Here is a 19,633-nt window from a genome sequence, read left to right on the forward strand (position 1 = left end):
CACAAAGGCAGCATTGTTTAAGTATGACTATATGAGATTGAAGGGTCAACTTAATTAAAACACTATAGTTTGTTGTGCTATCTATAAGACTATATGTGATCTAGAGACCAGAATGAAAGATGTTGAGAATTATAAAGGTATAATTGGTAAAGAGTTACCTACTCTTGAACTCATGAATACTTGTTATGCTATCCATGAGGTGTTTGTGAGGAATAGGGATCTCAATCCCACTAAAAAATATTAGTATGTGTTGGGTATAAAATACCCACAACCGAAATCAACAGCAGAACGGCTCCACCCGGACTCCTACGGGAGCTGGGCTCCTCCGTCTACAGCGGAACGGCTCCGCCCGGACTCCTACGGGAGCCGGGCTCCTCCATCGACAGCAGAACGGCTCCACCCGGACTCCTACGGGAGCCGGGCTCCTCCGTCTACAGCGGAACGGCTCCGTCCGGACTCCTACGGGAGCCGGACTCCTCCATCGACAGCAGAACGGCTCCGCCCGGACTCCTACGGGAGTCGGGCTCCTCCGTCAACAGCGGAACGGCTTCGCCCGGACTCCTACGGGAGCCGGGCTCCTCCATCGACAGTAGAACGGCTCCGCCCAGACTCCTACGGGAGCCGGACTCCTCCGTCAACAGCAGAACGGCTCCACCCGGACTCCTACGGGAGCCGGCTCCTCCGTCTACAGTGGAACGACTCCGCCCGAACTCCTACGGGAGCCGGCTCCTCCATCGACAGCAGAATGGCTCCACCCAGACTCCTACGGGAGTCGGGCTCCTCCGTCTACAGCGGAACGGCTCCGCCCGGACTCCTACGGGAGCCGGGCTCCTCCATCGACAGCAGAACGGCTCCGCCCGAACTCCTACGGGAGCCGGGCTTTTCCGTCAACAGCGGAACGGCTCCGCCCGGACTCTTACGGGAGCCGGGCTCCTCCATCGACAGCAGAACGGCTCCGCCCGGACTCCTACGGGAGCCAGGCTCCTCCGTCAACAGCAGAACGGCTCCACCCGGACTCCTACGGGAGCCGGGCTCCTCCGTCTACAGCGGAACGGCTCCGCCCGGACTCCTACGGGAGCCAAGCTCCGACCTCAGTCTCCGATCTCAGTATCAGCTGCTGGAGCCGGACCCCACCCACGACCTCAATCGAAAGGGGGACTCCTCCCAGACTCCTGCAAAGGCCGACCTCCGACCACTGCCGAGCCTTGATCAATAGGTCCGCATCCCTTGGCAGATAACAATAACTGCCATGATCCTATTCCACTTCCTGTAGCGGATTTCGCGCGGTTCCACCTCCCCCTGCGGCGGACCCACTACTCTCTGACAGGCTGTGTCAACGGCTACGATTCTACTCCGCTCCCTGCGACAGGTGCTGCACGATCCCACTACTCGCTGACAACTAGCGACAACGGACGCCGCCCCACTACCTGCAACAGGCCCTACGTGGCAGGCTATGGGGATAGCCACGGGTCTACCCCACTATCTTTCGCAATCAATTCCCCTGAACATGGGCGGCCCACTACCAGGCGGTTACAAACGTCGCCATCAATCCTTTGCCTCCTCCGCCTATAAAAGGGAGACCCAGATATGTTATTCTTTAAGCTCCTTTTCCTTATCTCAAAACTCTGCTAAATTCTCCGTTCGAGCACTCCATTCTTGTTGAGGCAGAGAACTGACTTGAGCGTCGGAGGGTCTTGTCGGAGCAACCCCACCTCCGGTTTAGACTTCCCTTGCAGGTCCCGGCGGCGACCGCGGCTTCCCCGACTCCAGCTTCTCCGGTGCGAGCGGATTTTTGCACCAACAGGATTGGCGCTAGAGGAAGGGGTTGTGTCTTCGCAGCACCCTTGTTCTTGAAGGAGCGCTCAACGGACCCGCTTCCGGCCATCTTTTCCGGCATCCAATTCTCTTTTCCCCATCCGATGCCCTCTCGCGAGGTTTCTGCACAACTACCTCCGGCTATGGTTGCCGATAAAGGGTGGCCGGATGACCAGTCTTCGCCGGATTCCGTCAACGTCATCTCGGAGGAATCCCGACAGGAGGCAATCAGCACATCAGCTGCACCCCTCAAGCGGCAAAAAGTCGAAGAGCCCATAGCCTTCACTGAAGAAGACGCCCAGGGAGTCCAATTCCCTCATAACGATGCGGTCGTAGTTTCCTTGAATATAGCAGATTATGACGTCCGTCGCATTCTCGTCGACAACGAAAGTTCGGCCGACATCTTATTCTACAGTGCCTTTTCGAGAATGGCCACTCTTGGCGGTCATCTAAGGCCGATGTGCTCCCCCTTGATAGGGTTTACTGGTGACGCCATTCCGACGGAAGAAATGATAGCTCTAACTGTGACCGCGGGTCAGCGTCCAAAGTAGTCCAGAGCCCTGGTGAATTTCCTGGTGGTAAAGGCGCCATCTGCCTACAATGCAATTCTTGGCCGACCCGGCCTTAATGCCCTCAGAGCCGTTGTTTCAACCTACCATTTGAAGTTGAAGTTCCCCACTGACAAGGGGATTGGAGAAGTTCAGGGAGACCAAGCGCTGGCCAGGCACTACTACAATATTGCCCTGCAAAGAAGCGATCAAGCGGACCTCTATCCAGTCGACGGGTTGGATGTGCGTGACGACCTCACTGAAGAGAGGGGCGGCCCGATCGAGGACCTAATACCAATTCCTTTGAATGATGGGAATGCGGAGCATGTGGTGTTAATTGGCTCCAACCTGGAGGAGGAGGTGCGGACGCATCTCGTGGATTTTCTCCGAAGGAATGCGGACGTTTTCGCATGGGTCCCGGCGGATATGCCGGAGATTGACACAGAAGTCATGGAACATCATCTGGCGGTCGACCCTAAACATCGGCCAACAAAAGAAAAAATCCGGAGTCATGCCCCGGAGAGGCAGAAGGCAATAGCCGAGGAAGTGGATAAACTTCTCAAGGCTGGATTCATCAAGGAGGTCAATTATCCAGAGTGGATCTCCAATGTTGTCTTGGTCAAGAAAGCAAACGGCAAGTGGAGGATGTGTATCGATTTCAAAAAGCTGAATAAGGCTTGCCCAAAGGACAGCTACCCCCTTCCCAGGATCGATCAACTGGTGGATGCTACCTCGGGCCACGAGCTTCTCACTTTTATGGATGCATTCTCCGGCTATAACCAGATTAGAATGGCATCAGAAGATGAAGAGAAGACTGCTTTTATCACTAATCACGGCCTTTATTGCTATAGGGTTATGCCGTTCGGTCTCAAGAACGCGGGAGCAACCTATCAATGACTGGTGAACAAAATCTTCAAGGAGCAGATCGGCCGAAATATGGAGGTTTATGTGGACGATATGCTCGTGAAAAGCAGGTCTTCCGAAAATCATGTAGCCGACCTCAAGAAAACCTTTGGCGCTCTTCGAAAGTATAGAATGAAGCTGAACCCGACCAAATGCGCCTTTGGGGTAACCTCAGGAAAGTTCCTGGGCTTCATGGTGTCGGGGCGCGGGATCGAGGCCAATCCGGAGAAAATTCGTGCCATCCAAAATATGACTGCCCCAAGGTCGATCAAGGAGGTTCAATGCCTCACGGGAAGAGTCGTGGCTCTTAATCGCTTTGTCGCAAGGTCGGCCGAACGATGTCTGCCCTTCTTTCAAACCCTCAAGCAGCCGAAGAACTTTTGTTGGATCCCTGAATGCCAACAGGCATTCGAAGAATTGAAAAGCTACCTTAGCTCGCCCCCACTGCTGGCGAAGCCCGAGCCTAAGGAGAAATTATTTTTGTACCTGGCGGTCTCTCCCACAGCCCTTGCAGCCGTCCTTGTTAAAGAGGAAATGAAAGTCCAGCGACCAGTCTACTACATTAGTCGCGTGTTGAGAGACGCCGAGACCAGGTATACTAAATTAGAAAAACTGACCTACGCCTTGTTGATTACAGCTCGGAGACTCTGGCCTTACTTTCAAGGGCACACGGTGACGTTACTCACCGACCAACCGATCAAGGCGGTTTTGCACCGAGCTGATATCTCCGGGAGAATGGCGAAATGGGCAATCGAGCTCACAGAATTCGACATCAACTACAAACCTAGACCGACAATAAAAGCCCAAGTATTGGCGGATTTCATAGTAGAATGCACCATCCCCGAGGAAGCCGAACCTGAGCAAAGCAAAATTGACAACCTGAGGACTCAACCGAACTCCCCCGACGAAGAAGCCAGTTCCTCCGATAGCTTTTGGACCCTCCATGTGGACGGATCTTCCAACATGGCAGGCGCGGGTGCAGGCCTGATCTTGACCAGCCCGGAGGGAGTCGTTGCGGAGTACGCTCTGCGTTTCAAATTCCCCGCAACAAATAATGGCGCGGAGTATGAAGCTCTGATCGCAGGGTTGAGGATCGCCAGGGAGCTCGGAATAGGTCAACTCCGGGTGCACAGCGATTCCCAACTTGTGGTGGGGCAAGTCAGCGGGAGCTTTGAAGCGCGGGAGGACAGTATGGCCAAATATCTTGAGAAAGTGAAGGAGTTCATCCCTGCCTTTGGCGATTTCGACATCAGGCAAATTCCAAGGTCGGAGAACACCAGAGCCGATCTTCTCTCCAAACTGACGACATCAGCTCCGGCCGAATTGCCAAAAGGCATCCTCTTTGAAGTTTTAAAGCATCCGAGTACGGAAGAACCGCGACTCGTTATGGAGATCGACCACGGGCCCAGCTGGGTCGACCCGCTAATAACCTATCTTAGAGATGGGATTCTCCCCCAGGACGCGAAAGAAGCCCGAAAACTCCGAAATCAAGCCTCCCGGTACATCCTTTATGAGGGCAAATTGTACAAAAGATCGTACTCCTTGCCTCTCTTGAGATGCCTCTGACCCTCAGAAGCTGACTACGCTTTATGGGAAGTACACGAGGGAGCTTGTGGAAGCCATTTAGGTGCCAGGTCTCTATCCCACAAGCTACTCCGCCAAGGATATTACTGGCCAACAATGCATCGTGATTCAATCGAATATGTCAAAAAGTGTGATCGATGCCAGAGATACGCCAACGTCCAGAGACAACCTGCTACCGAGCTTACACCCTTGAGTGCCCCATGGCCTTTTGTGCAGTGGGGGATGGATATTCTTGGCCCCTTTCCCATGGCGTCTGGTCAAAGGAAATTCCTCCTCGTAGCAATCGACTACTTCACCAAATGGGTCGAGGCCGAGCCGCTAGCCAAAATCACAGAAGCGAAAGTGCAGGATTTCGTCTGGAAATCGATCGTGTGCAGGTTCAGTTTGCCTAGAACCCTCATCACTGATAATGGACGGCAATTCGCGGGAGCTAGATTTGCTGAATTCTGTGAAGACCTAAACATCTCCCACAAATTCACATCAGTGGCCCATCCCCAGGCGAACGGCGAAGCCGAGGTAACAAACAGAACCCTTTTGCAGGAGATTAAGACCAGGCTCAAAAAAGCAAAAGGAACTTGGGCGGACGAACTTTATCATGTGCTATGGGCTTATCGGACCACCCAGAGGTTGCCTACAGGAGAGACTCCCTTTGCTTTAGCCTTTGGTACGGAAGCCGTCATCCCGATCGAGCTTAAACTCCCGTCGGCACGAGTCGTGGCATTCGACGAACCCCAAAACGCGTAAAGTCTCAGAGCCAACCTCGACCTACTGGAAGAAAGGCGGGAGATTGCTCAGGTTCGAATGGCAGCCTACAGACAGAAAGTTGCCCGATATTACAACGCCCGAGTCAAGAACAAGGCATTCAAAGCAGGGGATCTAGTGCTCCGACGAGCTGCTGTCTCACAACCACAGGGCCAGGGGAAGCTTGCCCCAAACTGGGAGGGACCTTATGAGGTCAAAGAAGTAGTCCGACCTGGAACTTATTATCTTAAGGAACTCGGAGGAGCCGACCTCCCGCGACCTTGGAGCTCAGAAAACTTACGGATGTACTACCAGTAATTTCGTCCTAATCAAAAAATGCATGCCCGTTTGTCTTGGGACAATTCAAGCAGACAGTATCGAAAATGAGAGGGCAACCTTATAAAAGTCGAAGGCCCGATTCTTTTAGACCGGATGGGGGGAGAGGCCTTGCAACGCCCATATGTGCCCCCACAGCCCTGTTAGGGACAGGAGGAGAACCTCGCCCTAACTTGAGCAAAGTCGAAGGCCCGGTTCCTTTAGACCGGACAGGGGGAGAGGCCTTGCAACGCCCATATGTGCCCCCATAGCCCTGTTAGGGACAGGAGGAGAACCTCGCCCTAACTTGAGCAAAGTCGAAGGCCCGGTTCTTTTAGACCGGATGGGGGGAGAGGCCTTGCAACGCCCATATGTGCCCCCACAGCCCTGTTAGGGACAGAAGGAGAACCTCGCCCTAACTTGAGCAAAGTCGAAGGCCCGTTCCTTTAGATCGGATGGGGGGAGAGGCCTTGCAACGCCCATATGTGCCCCCACAGCCCTGTTAGGGACAGGAGGAGAACCTCGCCCTAACTTGAGCAAAGTCGAAGGCCCGGTTCTTTTAGATCGGATGGGGGGAGAGGCCTTGCAATGCCCATATGTGCCCCCACAGCCCTGTCAGGAACAGGAGGAGAACCTCGTCCTGACATGAGTAAAGTGGAAGGCCCGGACTCCTACGGGAACCGGGTTCCTACGCCAAGAAGGCTTCATCCGGATTCCTACGGGAGCTGGGTTCCGCCGCAAAAAAGACTTCACCCGGACTCCTACGGGAGCCGGGTCCCTACGCCAAAGAAGACTTCATCCGGATTCCTACGGGAGCGGGTTCCGCCGCAAAAAAGACTTCACCCGGACTCCTACGGGAGCCGGGTCCCTACGCCAAAGAAGACTTCATCCGGACTCCTATGGGAGCCGGGTTCCAAAAAAAAAAAAAAAAGGAGAGACTTCACCCGGACTCCTACGGGAGCCGGGCTCCACCGCCAACGTCAGCTACAGGACAACTCCGCCCGGACTTCTACGGAAGCCGGACTTTACTTATGACTTTGATTGCAGAAAAACTTTGCCCTGGTTCTTACGAGAATCGAGCTACTCCAACTCCCGGAGGGCTTCTCCGTTCAGACTATCAAGGGAGCCGAACTTAGCCCCGACCTCAGCGGAGAAAAATCCGAGCGAACCTGACAAGTGGGTATCCCCGAACGACACAAAAGCCGAAAAGGAGCTCGGCAAATGACGACCCCACGTGAACTGAAAAAGTCGCCGACGACCTTGGAACAACGTAACACAGACAAAGAGAAGGAAAGGAAAATGAAGAAGTTCGGCAGACAACTATTTAACGCAAGATGCAAACAAGGTACTGAAATCACTTTTTCATTTAACAGAAGTACACGTTACAGGACCCGGTGGGTCAGGAAAAAAGAAGATACACATCATCACAAGTCTCGCGAACACGGTTCGGGCAGGACGAACCGGAAGCCGCTCTGAGCTACGAACTCTGTCTCTATCCCTCTCAGTCGCATTCTCCAGTGCGTGTAACAGCTCTCGTCCCATCTCGCCTCATTCTGTTCCCGAAGTCCCGACCTTAGCGGGAAAGGGGTGGGGTAGATCTCCGGAGGCGGTGAGGGCAACGGCGGCAGTAGCGAAGACCTGTTTCAAGAAGAACCGTAGCCACTTCAGGGACGGTTGCGACATCAGAGATATGCCTCACCTCCGAGTGCACCACGACGGCTGCCGCCCGAAGCACTCCGGCAAGGTCGGCATGCGTTACTTCCACCGTCCCCGCAACAAGTTCTACTGCCCCACCATCGACGCCGACCGCCTCTGGTCTCTCGGCCCCGACGGCGTCAAGGATCCCGTCATGGCTTATGACGAATATTCTGCCCTCTTGACCGGTATCACCTCGCCTTGCTACTCCGAGATTCGCGGGCAGAATAACTTCACCGACAGCCCCCGTTATTAAACCCCTGTTGTTGAAGGAATTCTTCCTTGGACTCCTTTTGGGACGACGGAGATTCTCACCGGCCGCCATTCTCCTTCTCACCTTCCTCCAAACCCTAAGAATTCCCTCGAGAACAGCCTCCCGAGTAGATAACATGGTATAAGGGAAGGAGACAGGAACTGGGGCGAGAGAAGCAGGACTCTCAGATGAAAGAATTGCGCCAGGATGAAACCACGAAGGGACTGAGGGGTTTAAATAGCCGATGGATCCTGGCGCAATTATGGCGGCGGGTATTCCTGGGCCAACTGGTGTGCGCCGCGTGGCGCGCTTATCCCCTTCACCGCCATCGAGGGTTGACCGCTCGCGAATTCTCGCAGAGCGACGCTTAGGATCGCATTTCGACGGGGGTTCCGAAAAGACTTTTCAAGTCACCTTCACCGAAAAACGGATTCTGACGTGCGCACATTAAATGGGGGCGGCAGTGCGCAAGGTTCGAAGGGGCGATTCCGGCTGCGTGCATCTCTCTTTGTGTACTTCCCTTGCTTGAAATTCAAACTCGAAGTAGGGGGACTGGTGTTGGGTATAAAATACCCGCAGCCGAAATCAACAGCAGAATGGCTCCACCCGGACTCCTACGGGAGCCGGGCTCCTCCGTCTACAGCGGAACGGCTCCGCCCAGACTCCTACGGGAGCCGAGCTCCTCCATCGACAGCAGAACGGCTCCGCCCGGACTCCTACGGGAGTCGGGCTCCTCCGTCTACAGCGGAACGGCTCCGCCCGGACTCCTACGGGAGCCGGGCTCCTCCATCGACAGCAGAACGGCTCCGCCCGGACTCCTACGGGAGCCGGGCTCCTCCGTCAATAGCAGAACGGCTCCGCCCGGACTCCTACGGGAGTCGGGCTCCTCCGTCGACAGCGGAACGGCTCCACCCAGACTCCTACGGGAGTCGGGCTCCTCCGTCAACAGCAGAACGGCTCCACCCGGACTCCTACGGGAGCCGGGCTCCTCCGTCTACAGCGAAACAGCTCCGCCCGGACTCCTACGGGAGCCGGGCTCCTCCATCGACAGCAGAACGGCTCCACCCGGACTCCTACGAGAGCCGGACTCCTCCGTCTACAGCGGAACGGCTCCGCCCGGACTCCTACGGGAGCCGGGCTCCTCCATCGACAGCAGAACGGCTCCGCCCGGACTCCTACGGGAGCCGGGCTCCTCCGTCAACAGCGGAACGGCTCCGCCCGGACTCCTACGGGAGCCGGGCTCCTCCATCGATAGCAGAACGGCTCCGCTCGGACTCCTACGGGAGCCAGGCTCCTCCGTCAACAGCAGAACGGCTCCACCCGGACTCCTACGGGAGCCGGGCTCCTCCGTCTACAGTGGAACAGCTCCGCCCGGACTCCTACGGAAGCCAAGCTCCGACCTCAGTCTCCGATCTCAGTATTAGCTGCTGGAGCCGGACCCCACCCACGACCTCAACCGAAAGGGGGACTCCTCCCGGACTCCTGCAAAGGCCGACCTCCGACCACTGCCGAGCCTTGATCAACAGATCCGCGTCCCTTGGCAGATAACAATAACTGCCATGATCCTATTCCACTTCCTGTAGTGGATTCCGCGTGGTTCCACCTCCCCCTGCGGCGGACCCACTACTCTCTGACAGGCTGTGTCAACGGCTACGATTCTGCTCCACTCCCTGCGACAGGTGCTGCACGATCCCACTACTCGCTGACAACTAGCGACAACGGACGCCGCCCCACTACCTGCAACAGGCCCTACATGGCAGGCTATGGTGATAGCCACGGGTCTACCCCACTATCTTTCGCAATCAATTCCCCTGACCATGGGCGGCCCACTACCAGGCGGTTACAAACGTCGCCATTAATCCTTTGCCTCCTCCGCCTATAAAAGGGAGACCCAGATATGTTATTCTTTAATCTCCTTTTCCTTATCTCAAAATTCTGCTAAATTCTCCGTTCGAGCACTCCATTCTTGTTGAGGCAGAGAACTGACTTGAGCGTCGGAGGGTCTTGCCGGAGCAACCCCACCTCCGGTTTAGACTTCCCTTGCAGGTCCCGACGGCGACCGCGGCTTCCCCGACTCCAGCTTCTCCGGCGCGAGCGGATTTTTGCACCAACAGTATGCTTTTCAATTTTCATATTTGAGGGCTATGAAGTTCGATAAAATAGTGGGATACACAATTAGATAAAAGTCCTAGTCTAGTTGTGAATGTCTTCATGAGTTGTCCACTTATATTGTGTTCTTGTCATTGTAGATTAACTATACTTATGGCATTCTCACTGTCTCTTAGAGGTATCTTAGATACTAACAAGTTGATCGGACCCAACTATATTGACTGGTTAAAGAACTTGAGAATTATTCTTACTCAGGAGAAAGTTTTCTACATTCTAGATACACCTGCTCCAGATTCTCTTAGAGAAGATGCTTTCGAGGAGGACAGTGTGACTGTCAAATGTATCATGCTTATCTCCATGAGCAATGAGCTCCAGAGACAGCATGAGGATATAGACGTTTCCTTTATTCTCCTTAATCTTAAGGAGTTATATGGGGAGCAAAGTCGAACTACTCGATATGAGATATCGAAGCAGTTGTTCCATACCCGTATGACTGAAGGCTCTTCTGTACAAATACATGTTCTAAAGATGATTGATTTGATCACTCATCTGGGATAGCTGGATTTTGCCATGGATGGTGAGCTGAGCCAGGATTTGATCCTGTAGTCTCTCCCTGACTCCTTTTCTCAGTTTGTCACTAATTATCATATGAACAAATTGTTGGAAAATGTGTCCCAAAAACCAATCGTCAGTCTATTGACGGTTGAGCAATCTTGTATGGTAATTGATTTATTAATAAATAAAATATATTTAGCATTTTTATCATAAGCTTTTATCTTCTAATGAACTCTGTTGTTATGATGAAGTTCTTAGGACTATTTAGATTCGATAAAGAAAGAATTTATCGATTAGTCCTTAAAACTGTTCACGACCAAATGATAGGCTGTTAATAAGGACAACAGCTTTTATCGAGCATAGGTCACTGTAGGCCATATGGGTTGGTTGTCTTCTTAACCAAGGAGTATGGAGACACTGATATGGCATACAGGTGAGATGTAAGGGTACATCATCATTGAACATGACCAACTCCAGAGCATTCTACTATCGAGAATGTCTCTGATGGGATATAGGTATAAGTATCTCTTAGACCTGAGATCACCTCAGTGACTTGCAAGTAACTCACTGTACTTTGGTATTGGACTAACTGAATTTCTAATTCAGTGATAGAAGGCTTCTGGATATAGTCAAGTACTTGCGAAGTCAGAGTGTGATCGAGATGGGATTGACCACTCCAAGAGTTGGAGAAGAATGAGTCACTGTATTTCAATTTAGCAAAATCTTGGCCAGGGTAATCCATCAGATGGATTTGATATTTTGAAATATATGTGGACAACCTGATCAGATTTGACAGTTAAACTCTGAGATGTCCTATGATCATTTTGGTCAAGGGGATAAATTATATAGAAACTATATCTGCATGGGTTCTAAGGATGTTGTTCTACACATTCGACCTATCCGATCGTCGGGGACCATTGCTAGATGGTCACTTTGATTGGTACAGAAATTTATTTCTATACTACCGACTTAGGTTCGGACCTATGAGATCACACACATTAGAGTTCATGATCCGATTGGATGGTTGATCAACGATTAAGAATCGTTCTAGGATTCAATGATCAATATGATTGACATTTAACCTAGTGCAAGTGTTACAGGAGGATCGATTAACAATTCGATTGCTAATTGACTTAATTTGATTAAGTCAATGGGCTGAGATTAAGTCTAATTAAATATGATTTAATTAAATTTAGTTTGGACTTGATTGGATCAAGTCCAATTGATTTATTAGATAAGCCAAGTGCAAGGAAAAAACAAGTCTTAGTTCAATTAGGACTTGGGTCAACCTAATTTTTAATTTGATTAAAAAATTAAATCAGATTTAAATCTAATTTAATCTGATTAAATTAAATTTTTAATTAAGTTAAGATCTATTTTAATTAGATTGATCTAATTTTGGTTTGATTTGATTTGAAAAACTAAATTAAAACAAGTAATAAGATAGAATCCTAGTAAGACTCGGATTTTACCTTGCGCCACATAAGCCCCCCCATGCCCTCTCTCCTATTTCATGCCAATCTCCTCTTATTTTGTGTGATAAAAGCTCTATCCCAGGTCTTTCCTATATCCAAAAGGTTTTCTCTCTTCTTTCATACATGGAAAGTCATTGTGCATCAAATCAAAGTAGGAATAAGTTTGGATTTCAAATTCTATGAGATAGAATTTTAGAAATCCAAAACTCTTTCCTTTTTGCACCGAATTTATTCAGATTTTTTTTGAAATTTTTATAACTTTTAGGGTATATATTATGCACCTTTTGCTGGTGGTCCATGCATGAAAATAAGGAGGAAGCACCCAAGAGTTGGGCGCCCCTTATCTTGCCATGTTTGGATAAGCCTTGACTAGGTATTTGACCTAGACAAGGACTCTATCATATCTCTTTCTCTGAAAGGAGTTTCTTAATGAAATTTTTGTAGAACATTGAGATTTGAGAGACCTTTGGGGCATCCAAAAATTAGAGAGAAAGACCTTTGGTTCGTAGAGATATAATAGACACAAGATAGGGTGTCTAGGAGAGAGTAAAGAGAAGAAGAAGAGGGTCTTCTTCTAGGGTTGTTAGTTTCATCTCTTTCCTTCCTCCATCTTGAGTTTTTCTGAGAGCATCTCAGATCTAAAACTCCTCCTCCTATTTTTCATATTTGAAAGAGCCCAAATTAAGAAGAAGGAGGTACCTGATCAACCATCGAAGAAGGATCAGCGCAGTACTAGCATACTGTGCTGATTTCCTGAAGCAGGACTTCTGATCGAGATTCGTGGGCTCGTGTGGATGACTCCTAGAGATCGGATGCATGTGCAGTTTGTAACATTATTCTCAAACCCAGATCAACAAGGTTAGAATATCTAACTTGCAAGGTAATAGATCGATCTATTGTTTAATACATATATTAGATGTAGTATAGAAACATGTTGATATGATCAATATATAGCTCATGCTCTATATATTTTAATTTTTGATTTAATACTATATAATAATTATATAATAGGATCTTAGATCTAGAGATTTTTTGATTTTAAAAAATAAATTTTGATTTATTTTAGTCTTTCGCTGCCTGATCTTGAAAAAGTTTCAAGATCTAACCCTGAAATCCTAGATCTGGTTCCTACGATTGGTATCAGAGCCTAGGTTGTTTATTACATGATTATTTATACATACTTAGATTATTTTTTAGATTAGATCTAATTTATAATTTAATTATTAAATCTAAAATTAAAATTTTAAATCAATCACGAACTGCAAGATTGTCTTGCTGTAAGGTTTACCCCTTATTGTGCAAAGGTTATCCTAATTCGTGTAGATCTATCTTTAATCATAAATTTATTAGATATGATCTAGATTAAATTTATAATTTATTAGATTTAAAAGATATTTAAGTCTAAAATAAAATCTCTTTGTTAATAATTTTTATGCAAAGAAATTATTTAAAGTTGAAATTATTTCAATTACATGAACCTGTTTAGATTAGATCTAAAGTAGTTTCATGTTTATTTCACTTGCATCTTGATTATGAATTAAATATGCAATACGGTTGGTAGAACCATATTATAAAATTATTTTATAAATATAAAAATTATTTTTGAAAAGTCAAACCCAACCCTCAGTCCAAAACTTAATTGAGAATTAAGAAGTTGTTTGATTAGGTTCTAGGATTGTGAATTGAAGAACCTAAGACACAAACCATAACACATTGGGTTAATGGGTTAGTGGGAATTAGGTTCATTAATTAGGTTCGACCTATGGTTAGATTAAAGATGGACTTAATTAAAGAATTGACTAAATCTAATCAATTATTATTTTAGATTAGGTCAAGGATTCTCTAGATCAATTACAATAGTTGTAGTTGGTCAAGTCCATGTCTTTAACGAGAACCAAATAGACTTGATTCTTGGCTAAGCAGTCTAACATGAATTGTTAGGTTGATCTAATTGAAACTAATTAAACCATTTGGTGTCTAAGATAAACCAGACCGATGGTTTTTAATTGGAAGCCCACTTATCTGACCATTTTTGATGGTGTCTAAGGCAAGCTTTGGCCGACCCTCCCACTGATTGAACTTACCTAACCTCATGGTGAAATTATATTTTGATCGGATCACTTGACTATTCGAGCTGACCCATGTCAGCTAGGTAAATCAGTGTGACTGATTTAGGTGCTCCTAGACCAGCCCTTTTAATGGTCTCCCTTAAGCTGACTTGGTGAAGCCAGTGGGAGGATCATGATAAGCTTGTTCATCTGACCTCATCCTCTAAATTATTTAAATCTTCTAAAATTATTAGGTCCTTAAAATGATAAAGTTATGAAGATAACTAAGTCATAGCCTCCCATTAAGGTGTTTGATAATGAGTCCATTAACTCAATAATCATTGTAGACCCAAAGGCCTGGTGCTTGTTGACTAATAGAATTATCACTCATCATATGACGACTTGAAAGTATCTCTCTAATGGTGGTTAGGTGAGCCAACCAAAGTTGAGCTTAATCATTCGTTGGTTAGATGCACCAAGTATGGTCATGTTAATGGTTGGACCTAACCGGATCCTTACAGTGGAGGACAAAGCCTACTGATTAGGTTTCTGAGGCAAAATTAAAATTACTAAAAATTGTTTAGAGAAATAATTGGTTATGAACCTACCCCTAGATGTACATGGATTGGCCAACCAAAGTTGGGCTTATGTGTAGTCTAAGTGGATTCTAGTATTCACTAAGAAATTAGGGTAATTCCTAGAATTGGAGGTAGAGGCTATCAATTCGAATAAAATAGTGGGAGAAACCTTTTGATTAAAGTCTAAATCTTTAGATTTAATGAATTAATTACTAATTAGGTTATAATTTTCTTTTATGCAGATATGGCCACTTCTCTATCGCTCCGATCATTGTTGGACAATGATAAGTTGGTGGGATCCAACTTCGGTAGCTGGTATCGAAAGTTGAAAATAGTTCTGGAGCATGAATGGATCCTATATGTGATAATGGATCCTGCACCTGAGGAGTCAGCTGCCAATGCACGTGGAACAGTCAGAGACACTTACCAGAAGTGGCTCAATGACCGAACCACGGTGCACTGTATCATGTTGGCTACCATGAGCGATGAGTTTAGTCATAGATTCGAGATGGTTCAGCCAAAGGACATGCTTCAAGTGTTGGAGGATGCCTTTGACACACCCGATGACATGGAGAGGCACAAGACTAGTTATGCCATCTTCAACGCCAAAATACGGGATGGTGCCTCTGTCATTGATCATGTATTATACATGATCGAGCTGATGGAATGATTGAGCAAGCTCAGCTTTTCCTTGCATGAGCAGCTTGGGAAGGATGCAATACTAAACTCACTGCCCAAGTCTTATCTCCCATTCCTCACTCATTATAGAATGACAAAGCCTGAAGTGAACTACCATGCGTTACTGGGGTTGCTTCAGAATTTTGAGAAAGATCACCAACTCCACAAGGAGTCGGTGAACTTAGTGGGAGATTCATCTTCTGGTTCTTGATCCTTTAAGAAGGGGAAGAAGAACAAGAAGAAAGTAAAAAAGGTGCAAATTCAGGCTGGAACATCAGTCAGGGCCAGACCAAAAAGATCAAGCCCGATAAGAGTCAAGCTGAATGCTTCTTTTGCAAGAAGGGGGGCACTGGAAGAGGAACTGTCCCCAGTACATTGCCTCCCTAGACCCGAACAGGCAGAGAAAGCAGCAAGTTGTTGCTAGACAAGGTATTTATATGATAACTCCTTATAATTTCTTTATTTATGATATAACTGATTGGATATTGGATACCGATAGCTCTTACCATATTTGCAATTCGTTGCAGGGGTTGCAGGTCAGTAGGAAATTCGAGCAAGGCGAGAGATTCTTGAACGTTGGAGATGGAAGATCAGTTTCAGTTTTAGCATTAAAAATCTTGAAACTTATATTTGAATCCCATATCGTTGTTCTTAATGATTGTCATTTCTGTCTCAATTTCTTTTTAAATATCATTTCTGTAGGCCTTCTGGCCAAAAATGATTATAAAATTTCAATAAAAAAATAAGTTTGTAATATCATTATGAATGGTGTTACTATTTTTTATGGACATTTGAACAATGGTGTGTATATGTTATCATAACCTGTTAATGTAGTCTATTCAACTGGCAAGCACCCTAGATTAGATAGTGTGTCAGATATCTACTTATGGCACTGTAGGCTAGGTCATATAAACAAGAACAAAATAAACAAGTTGACTCAAGAGGGAATCCTCGAAGTCAGTGATTGTGAATCACTTTCAACTTGTGAGTCCTGTCTTCTTGGTAAAATGACCAAGTCACCTTTTACTGAAAAAGGTGAGAGAGCTACTGAGCTCTTGGGCCTAGTACATACTGATGTATGCGGGCCCATGAGCACAAGTGCTAGAGGTGGATATTTCTACTTCATAATTTTGACGGATGATCTATCCAGATTTGGATATGTCTATCTGATGAAATATAAGTCGGATTCATTTGAAATATTCAAATGATTCCGAAGTGAAGTAAAAAATAAATTGGGAAGAGCATTAAAACTCTTCAATCTGATTGAGGAGGAGAATATCTTTCTAGTGAGTTTCTCACATATCTAGGAGAGAATGGGATTCTCTCCCAATAGACTCCTCCAGGAACACCACAGCATAATGGTGTGTCTGAAAGGAGAAATCAGACTCTGTTAGACATGGTCTGATCCATGATGGATTTTGCCAGCTTACCGATATCCTTCTGGGGATATGCACTCAAATCGGCCTGTTATCTATTAAATAGGATTCCAAGTAAGTATGTAATTAAGACTCCATATGAGATATGGACAGGACGTAAGCTAGCACTTTCACACCTAAGGGTCTGGGAGTGCCCGGCCTATGTCAAATGATTAGTCACGGACAAATTTGGACCTAGATCTGACAAATGCACATTCATAGGGTACCCCAAAGAGACCAAAGGATATTTTTTCTACCATGCTGATGAATAAAAGGTGTTCGTCAGTCTTAAGACAATATTTTTAGAAAAGGAGTACCTTGGTGAAAGAACTGTTGCCTCTAAGGTTGAACTTGATGAAGTTCAACAGGTAGAAGGACCGACACCAATAGCTGAACCTGAGTCGGATTTGATTAGATCAGATCTGGAGCCCAATGTACCTGCACTATTAAAGCGATCCGATAGAGTACTGCATCAGCCAGACAGATACTATGATTTTTTGATTCGGGACGGTGATCCCATCGAACTCGATGAGAACGATGAGGATCCAATCACCTATATGAATGCAATACAGAAATCTAATTTTGAAGGTCAATGATGTATGGACATTGGTTGACCCACCTGAAGGGGTTAAACCCATTGGGTGTAAATGGGTGTTCAAAAAGAAAAGGGGTGCAGACGGAAAGGTGGAGACCTATAAAGTCCGTTTGGTTGTCAAGGGATATCATCAACGTTATGGTATTTACTATGATAAGATATTTTTTTCTGTGGCAATGCTCAAATCTATTCGGATAATGCTTGCAATAGCTGCCTATCTAGATTATGAGATCTGACAAATGGATGTAAAGACAGCTTTCCTGAATGGAGAGTTGACCGAAGAGGTGTATATGATACAACCTGAGGGGTTTACATCCATAGATGAGTCCAAGGTGTGCAAGTTTCAGAGATCCATTTATGGATTGAAGCAAGCTTCTTGGAGTTGGAACATGCATTTTGATAAGGTGATCAAAACGTATGGCTTCGTTAAGAATGGAGAAGAGCCCTGCATCTATAAATGGGCAAATGATCCAATTATGGTATTCTTTGTCTTGTACGTGGATGACATTCTCTTAATCAAAAATGACATCCCCGCACTACAGGAAATAAAAGTTTGGTTGTCATCGCAGTTCTCCATGAAGGACTTGGGTGAAGCATCCTACATCCTAGGGATGAAGATCTATAGGAATAGATCTAAAAGGATGCTTGGGTTATCCCAGTCCACATACATAGACACTGTGCTGAAGAGGTTCAGCATGGAGAATTTCAAGAAGGGCTATCTACCGATAGGCCATGAAATTTCTCTCTCTGAGAAGGATTGTCCGACAACTCCTGAAGAGAGAGAGCGTATGAGTAGAGTCCCATATGCTTCGATCGTGGGATCTATCATGTACGCCATGATATGTACAAGACCAGATGTGGCATACTCACTAAGAGTAGTGAGTAGATACCAATCTGATCCTAGAGAAAATCACTGAAAAGTGGTTAAAACCATCCTTAAGTATTTGAGAAATACTAAAGACCAATGGTTGGTTTATGATGAGTCGGATCTGAAACTTGTGGGGTTCACAGACTTCAGCTTTCAATCTGACCATGATGACAGTAGAAGCATGTCGGGTTATATCTTTACTCTGAATGGTGAAGCTATCTGCTGGAAGAGTTTCAAGCAGCATACTGTGGCAGACTCTGTTTGTGAAGCAGAGTACATCGCAGCATCAAATGCCGTGAAGGAAGCTGTGTGGTTGAGAAAATTCATCACCGAGCTCAGAGTAGCACCCTCCCTTGATGGTTCAGTCCTGCTCTACTGCGATAGCACTGGTGCCATAACTCAGGCGAAGGAACCCAAAGCACACTAGCAGACGAAGCATATTTTGCATCGCTTCCACCTGGTCTGAGAGATCATGGATCGAGGTGACGTCGACCTTCAGAAGATCGATGGAAAAGAGAACCTGACCGACCCCTTCACTAAAGCCCTAGTGATAAAGGAGTTCAACAACCACAAGTCGAAGATAGGTATTAGATACTGTGCCGAGTGGCTTTAGGACAAGTGGGAGTTGTTAGAAAATGTATCCCAAAAATCAATCGTCAGCCTGTTGACGGTTGAGCAATCTTGTATGGTAATTGATTTGTTGATAAATAAAATTTATTTGATATTTTCATCATAAGCTTTCATCTTCTAATGAACTCTGTTGTTACAATAAAGTCCTTAGGACTATTTAGATTCGATAAAGAGAGAATTTATCGATTAGTCCTTAAAACTGTTCACGACCAATGATAGGCTGTTAATAAGGACGACAGCTTCTATCGAGCATAGGTCACTGTAGGCCATATGGGTTGGTTGTCCTCTTAACCAAAGAGTGTGGAGACACCAGTATGGCATACAAGTGAGATGTAAGGGTACATCGTCATTGAACGTGACCAACTCCAGAGCATTCTACTGTCGAGAATGTCTCTGATGGGATATAGGTATAAGTATCCCTTAGACCTGAGATCACCTCAGTGACTTGCAAGTAACTCACTGTGCTTTGGTACTAGACTAACTGAATTTCTAATTTAGTGATAGAAGGCTTTTGGGCATAGTCAAGTACTTGCGAAGTCAGAGTGTGATCGAGATAGGATTGACCACTCCAAGAGTTGGAGAAGAATGAGTCACTGTATTTCAATTTAGCAAAACCTTGGCCAAGATAATCCATCAGATGGATTTGATATTTTGAAATACAATATGGACAACTTGATCAAAGTTGACAGTTGAACTCTGAGGTGTCCTATGATCATTTTGGTTAAGGGGATGAATTATATGGAAACTATATCCGCATGGGTTCTAAGGATGTTGTTCTACATATTCGACCTATCCGATCATCGGGTATCATTGCTAGATGGTCACTTC

The sequence above is a fragment of the Elaeis guineensis genome, chromosome 3, assembly GCF_000442705.2.
Source record: "Elaeis guineensis isolate ETL-2024a chromosome 3, EG11, whole genome shotgun sequence".
In the NCBI taxonomy this organism is placed as follows: Eukaryota; Viridiplantae; Streptophyta; class Magnoliopsida; order Arecales; family Arecaceae; genus Elaeis; species Elaeis guineensis.